Consider the following 7510-nt stretch of genomic DNA (forward strand, 5'->3'; position numbering starts at 1 on the left):
TGCTGAGTGTGGAGCTTGACTGGGGACTGGAGCCTGAGGCAGGGCTCCAGGCGGGGCTTAATCCTAGGACCCTGAGATCCTGACAGGAGCCAAAGTCAGATGTTTAACTGACTGAGCCATTTAGGCACCCCCTTAAACTTTGTTTTTATTTATTTTTAAAATTTTATTTATTTAATTTTTTAGCCTTAAAAATTTTTTGTTCTTTAAACAACTGCCAAGGCTGGAATCAAAGATAAATAGAAGACACAACAGTTTTGCTGTGGTTTGTGTTATTTGGGTTTTGGGGTTTCTCTTTTGTTTTGGGGGTATTTTTTTCTTACGAATACAAATTAAACATGAAACAAAACTATTTCAAAAGACATCTAAATTAGTTGCATCCTAGACATTTAAAACCTATCCCACAATTTAAATGGTAAAAACAGTAGACTTATAATTGTTCTGTGATCACATATCAAAAGAAAAAAAATTCTAATACCTTTTACTCAGTTTTTAACCATACCAGCAAGAATCAAAACTGCCAATTTTTCCAATGACAATTTCTACACACCAGAAGGTAGTCATGACTTTCAAAGAAGAAACGATTTGGATTTTTCCTGCCTTCAAAATGTTTATCAAATCTCGTGTTTCTCACAGGCTTTTGAAACACATAGAAAATAAGAACTATTCCAATGAATGAAACTTACCAAATGTCAGAAATAAGCAAGACACATTCCTTTGGGGAAATGGCTTTAAAAAAAAAAAAGAATTCAGTCTGTATATGCAAAAGTAAAGCAAGGAAATTCAGTCTTTTTCTCTTCTTTAAAAATTTAAATCTTTTCCGAAAATATCATTCCCCAAAACTGGAAGTGAAGGACTAAAAGATCAGGAGAGGGAAGGGCGGGAGAGGGAGCACACATCATTAACACAAAAAGTAAAATTGTATAAACTTAAGCAATTTTTCACAGCCGGGGGTCAAACTCCAGGATAGCACATGCTGGTGTAAGAAATTCACCATTCTGCAGGAGCTAGATTTATAGTGCTGCTTGAAGATCAGTGAAGAGCAATTCACTGCCTTGCAGCAATTCTCCTTCCCACTCCAGATCCTGGCTTCTGCACCTGGGAGGGCTGCTCATTCCACCACCCAGCCCACCTCGAGGGCCACCGGCGGTTATCTCCACCACCCCCTTCCCGGGCAGCTTGGGTCTTCTTCTCTTCCACATTCAGACGGACCTCACCTCTGAACATGAAGGGCCTGTTGCCAAGGACCTTCTGAACAGGCTCAGAATCATCAAACACAACAAAACCCAAACTGGGTAATTTCCCGCCACAGTTAATGGGTAGGTCCACCATGTTCCCATAACGTTGAAAAAAATCTTTAAGCTCCAATTTGTCTATTTCATCTGGCAGATTGCCAGTGAAAAGTTGGTGACCATCAGGGTGTCTCATAATTCTTTGGGGTTCAACATCACCTTGCTCACCAGCCTCATGGATCTCCTCTAGGGAGGAATTTTTATTCATCATTCTCCCACTTTTTGATCCCTCTGACGCCTCTGTGGTGGAATCTGGGATTCAGGCTTAGACTCTGGACGAGGCTGTGAAGCTGGTAGTTTAACAACATGAGATGATACCCCAGTAATTGGAACAGCTCCACTGGGTGAAATGTTCTTCCTGGTTACAGATCCCCAAGAAAATGTCCTCAAGTTTTCCTGTACTATCTGAGGTATTTCTGTAGGTGTTGGGAAGAACTCTTCTGAGCATCCTTGGGAACAATTTTTTCTAGTGCTGGCTCAGATTTTTCCTCTTGGATTTCAGACACAGGTTCTTGCTCTGGTTCTTGTTCTGGTTCAGGTTCAGGATATGGCTCTTGTTCAGCCACAGGTTTCTCTAACTGTTCTTCTAAGTCATTGTTGGCAGTCTGATCATAGAAAGTTCCAGAATCATCAGGTACCACCTCAGATGTCTGCTGCCTTTCTTCAGATTCCTCTACCTCTTCCTCAGATTCCTCCTGAGGCTCATTTACAAAACCATCAATGACCTCATTTTGGTATCTGAAGATATCATTGTGAACATAGAACTTATTTACGACAGAGCCCTCAGGAGCAAGGACAAACATCTGCATTAAGTCTGGTTGTTCTTAGAGAGCAACCGCATCACCTGGACCACTACACCATCAGTTAGTTGGCAATGAGCTTCAACATGGCGAATCTTAGTGCAGCAACTGGTAAAGTTTGTGACATCACTTTCCTATGGATCGCTTTCTGTCCATAGACTGCATCTACTGGCTTTCCACTTGGATCCGATCCCCCATGGACATAAGAAGAGTTCGTCCCATAAAATCTGTATGGCATGACTAGGGCCTGGTTCAGCAGCATGTAATACTGTCTCACAAATTCCTGCCTGACCAGCGGGGACTAGGCTTCTCCATAACCATGGCTCTGGTCAATTCAACCTGCATGGGAGAGAAACAAGCTTTGCTCCACAGCACAGCAGAAGGCAAAATCTCCTCACGAACTGAGTTCACACCTTAACCCTTATTTTTAAAAAACATTATTAGATTAGCACTACTTATTTTTATGATGACATAAAATACTCTTGGTCCCCAGAGTAGAACTCTTTGTAACACTGAGAATTCTAAAGGTCTATTAAGCTGATGTGTGCTAGTCTTTACTGAGTCACCCACTAGCTTTGCAGCAACTCTGCACCTTTGGCTAAGCCAGCTAACATCTCCAGAACCATATCATGGTATAGGTATTTGCATAAATTACTGGAATATATTAATTTACTAAAAGAACCCATCTCAGTGTCCTTCTGGCTAGGATAAGGAACCTCATTAGTAATTTTTTATTTATCATTGTTTTCTACAAATAAGTGGTAATTCTGTTTTTCTGTTAAATAGAAAACATCCCCCTCCACCAGTTACATTGTTATAAAGAGGCACCTGATACTCTCCATTACTATCAGTTGTTATGTTTCAGTTTACTTCTATCAACATAGAATTTTATTTTCTTTATGAACTAGAACTGTAAGGTTGAAAACAAGGTCTAGCTCGGAAAGTTGTATGGCTTGGGTCTTTGAGCACTATGTCAAACTTCAAAAGAATAATAATAATAACATGGATAAAGATAATAATAATGTTGATATAACTATAATTTATTCAACTATTACTACCAAGGTTTCCATACATTATCTCTTTGTCTTGTCACTAGTAGGCAGGGTGGGAGCTATTATCTCATTTTTATAGATAGGAAACCAAGAATCAGAGAGGTTGTAACTCTTCTAAAGTGACACAACTTTAAGAGCTGGATTTCAAAACCTGTCATTTGCCCAAGACTCTGTTGGCTCACTGTAAACAATCTTCCCATGACTTTTCATATATCACTTTTCTCAAAGAAGGTGGCTGTGTTGTCCTGGTTAAGAGAACGGATATAGGAGCCAGACTTCCCATAACTAAATCCATGACCACTTAAGTAAGTTTAACTTACTTAAACTTCTCCAAAATCTCAATTTCCTCATCTGCCACAAAGGATTAAATTAAGTTACTTAATTAATATACAAAAAAGCACTCAGAAGTGTGCCGGGCACTGAGGAAATGTCTCATAGTGTTCTTTACTATTCTTTTGACAGCTCAATGAGATTATAGTGCATATAAAGCAGTTAGCCAAGTATCTGACCCTTAGAAAATGCCTAATACATCTCTTTTGCTTATTAAAATCTTTTATATCATATATAGCTTTAAGCTAGTCTTTTAGGAAAATAATTGGTGACAACTTCCTCTTCCTTCCCCCCAGCCCCCCTTTTACCCCCCTATCTTCTCCCCTTCCTCCCATTTTGTAACAACTGTGACTTACTCAACAGTGTTTTCTATGAACCACCTATTCAGGGAAACCCATTGTTTAGCCTACTATTTCAGACCAACATTAAACATTTATACTTTAATTCTATATCACACATTCAGATACAGAACTCTTCACTTCCTCATCTGTTTAAAAGACTTTTACTGAAACAACAGTTGAGAAAAAAATAAGATAAAATAACTCCGGTTTTAAAAGTTGAAATTAGCTTAAACATAACGGCTTCCAATTTTATGAGAAATTGATTGATTCATCAGTTAAGGATAATAATTCATCAGTTAAGGATAACAATGACAGAACTCTCAGGGTGCCTGGGTGGCTCAGTTGGTTAAACATCTCCCTTTGGTTCAGGTCATGATCCCAGGGTCCTGGGATCAAGCCCCACATTGGGTTCCTTGCTCAGTGAGGACCCGCTTCTCCCTCTCCCTCTGCTACTGCCCACGCCCCCGACTTGTGTTCTCTCACTCTCACTCTCTCTCAAATAAATAAATAAAATCTTAAAAAAAATAATGACAGAACTCTCAATGTCTGAAATACAGATTTGTCTAAAGAGGCTGTATTAGGGTTCTCCAGAGAAATAGATCCAATTATGGAGAGAGAGTGAGAGCAAAAGAGAAAGGGGAGGTGCAGCAGGAGGGAGGGGGACAATTTGTAAAGAATTAGCTCACTTTAGTAAGGAGGTTGACAAGTCTCAAGATCTGTAGTTGTCAAGCTGGAGACCTAGGAGAGCCAATGATGGAAATTCCAGTCCAAAAGATGGCAGACCCCACGCTCAAAAAGAGTTGATTTTGGGGGCACCTGGCTGGCTCAGTTGGTAGAGTTTGGGATTCTTGACCTCAGGATCATGAGTTCAAGCCCCCCTGTTGGGTGTGGAGCCTGTTTATTTTAAAATAAAATAAATAAATAAATAAAAAAGAATTCATTTTTCAATTCGAGTCCAAGGTTAGGGCAACGGTGGGAGTGAGAGAATAGAAAGTAACTGCTAATGAATATAGAATTTCTTTTTGGGGCCATAAAAATATTCTGGAATTAGATAATGATGATGGTTGCACAAGTCTATGAACATACTAAAAATCACTGAACTGTATTTTATAAACGAGCAAGTTGTATGGTATGTGAACTTTATCTCCGTAATGCTGCTTTTAAAAAATGATAGGTAAAAGCATGTGACAGCCATTTAAAAAATAAAATGTTGGAGATCAATATCAGTTTTGGTTGCTATTTGTGGTGAGACTGTTTTCATTTACACAGGCGTGTTGTGACCTGCCTGATTTTAAGAAGTCTAGTCTTGCTGGGAAGAATTTCTTAGGTGATTACTCTGTGGTTTGTGAGATGCTTCACCAATTTCCCCCGATGCCTCCCATTAAGCTATCATATAAATTTAAAATGCAGGTCACTAGGTCATTAGATCAAATGTTAAAGACTGAGACAGACTGCCCAAAGAAGGACCCTGGCTACTTTCCATTTGCCATTGTGTTTCCATGAGATTCTTTGCCTGTTGTTTATTACTCTTGACATCTGGTTTTTCTTGTTGCTTTATTTTCTTATTTCTTATTTTTACTCTGGGTTTGTTTGTTCTTTTTATCCTGAACAGCCACCTGACCCAAAATTTATATTTGATTGTAATTAAAATAACACCTTTACAACGAATGTCAAATTCTCCACAGAAAAATGCCACAATGCTAGAGCAGCTATGAATTTTCATAGTACATAAAAGAGAGAGGAAGATGTTTTGTTGAAGATGGGTGACAATTCACTTAGTGGGGAATGGGCAATGGTGGGGCTGGAGTTCCCCTTTTCTCATTACACAGCTATTAATTATAGCTGAGGAGTCTTACTCCAACTAATTAAGGATAAGAAAATAAGTCAGAGAAGACTGTTGCTAAATCAAAAGCCCTAAAAAAAAAAAAAAAGTCAGTGAATGCCTTAGAAAAGAAAGGCAAAGTAAGTTTGTTCTGGGCAAAGATTTGGTTACATGTCAAAATCCAAAGTAAAATGGTTGGATCATTCGAAAATTTTGGCCACTCTGATGATAAGTGTTATGTGTCAACTTGACGGGGCCAAAGGTTCCCCAGAAATGTGTCCCAACAGTATTCTGAATGTGTCCTTGAGAGTGTTTCTACTTGAAATTAATATTACAATCTGTCGACTGAGTAAAGCAGATTTTCCTCCCCATAGTGGCTGGGCCTCATCTAGTAAGTTAAAGACCCAAAGAGAACAAAAATGCTAAATAAGAGGTAACTCCTCCTGTCTGACTTACTACAAGAAAGTTAACTAATGGGTAATATATGGAGGTCAAGAAAGTTAATTGGCATGGCTGAAGATAGTCTGTGTCAAACATAAAATGAGGCCACAATTCAACATTTCCCACTAGTATTGTATTAATTCTGAAAGCTTTTAAACCCAGAAGCACATGGAGAAGATTGGGGGGAAAAGGAGGGTGGCACTACATGATTTTTATTGAATTACATTTAAAAATGCATATTGTCATATCATCTAGCTCCTTTAGAGCTAAAAGCAGGGTTTCACTCAGATGATATATTTCTTTTTTGAGCTTCTAAATTAGAAAAGTGAGAAAAGGCTTATAGTTATCTCCATGTCACATTTCAGTGACTCATTGATGTGAAAATACAAGACTCTTGACTTAATAGAAGTTAAAGTCTGACTACCAGAGATGGAGTTAAACATAGAGCAAACCTTCTAGACTCTCTTTTCTATTTGTGTTTCAGAGGTATACCGGTCTCTCTTTTACAAGTTGACCCCTCCTAGAAAGTTGTGTCTCCTCATGCTTTAGACCTGTGCACCCAATTAAGCATTCAGTTGAGCAGCTAATAGAGGAGGGCATGATGAGATAAAACAGGTATTAAGTTAAGTTACTGCAACTAAATGGGTGATGGATATTAAGGAGGACACTTGTGATAAGCACTGAATGTTACATGGAAGTATTGAATCACTAAATTCTACTCTTGAAACTAACTTTAAACTATGTGTTAACTAACTGGGATTTCAACAAAAACTTGGAACAAAAAATTAAAATTAATAATAAAAAAATAAATTACTGCAACTGAAAGGAGAGCAGGTTATCTAGCATTCACAGAGAACACGTACAAACCAGGAAGACATTTTCAAGGTGAGGCAACCAAATGAACCAAGAGGAGAGAGCTAGACCTGGTTAGATATTATTGATCACACAACTCTCATCAGAAAGTGGGGTGCTAAGCATCTGCCTTGGTGGAGGTCATGATCTCAGGATCCTGGGTTGAAGCCCCATGGGGGGGCTCTCTGCTCAGTGGGGAGCCCACTTTTCCTCTCCCTCTGCCACTTTCCCCACTCATGTTCTCTCTGTTTTTCTGTCTCTGTCTCTCTCAAATAAATTTTAAAAAGAAAGAAAGAGAGGGGAAAGGAGGTCTACTGAGAGTTTTGATGGAAGAAACAGGAGATGCATTAAGAGAAATGCCTGTCAGGGGCACCTGAGTGGCTCAGTTTGTTAGATGTCCAACTCTTGATCTTGGCTCAAGTTTTGATCTCATGGTCATAGTTCGAGCCCAGCGTTGGGTTCTGTGCTGGGGGTAGAGCCTACATAAAATAAATATGTAAGTGAGTAAGTAAGTAAATAAATAAGAGCAATGACTGTCAACAAGGGTATGAGACAAGGTGGCCTAGGAGGAATCACCACGATT

The 7510-nt window shown here is 39.0% G+C and overlaps 1 pseudogene; it reads right to left on the minus strand.

The window, feature by feature from the left end:
• Positions 1–1044: 1044 nt before the first annotated feature.
• Positions 1045–2410, minus strand: LOC101673084 (annotated as a pseudogene).
• Between the last annotated feature and the right edge of the window lie 5100 nt (positions 2411–7510).

This window comes from Mustela putorius, unplaced genomic scaffold, assembly GCF_011764305.1.
Source record: "Mustela putorius furo isolate JIRA1106 unplaced genomic scaffold, ASM1176430v1.1 tig00003834_pilon_pilon_pilon, whole genome shotgun sequence".
NCBI lineage: Eukaryota > Metazoa > Chordata > Mammalia > Carnivora > Mustelidae > Mustela > Mustela putorius.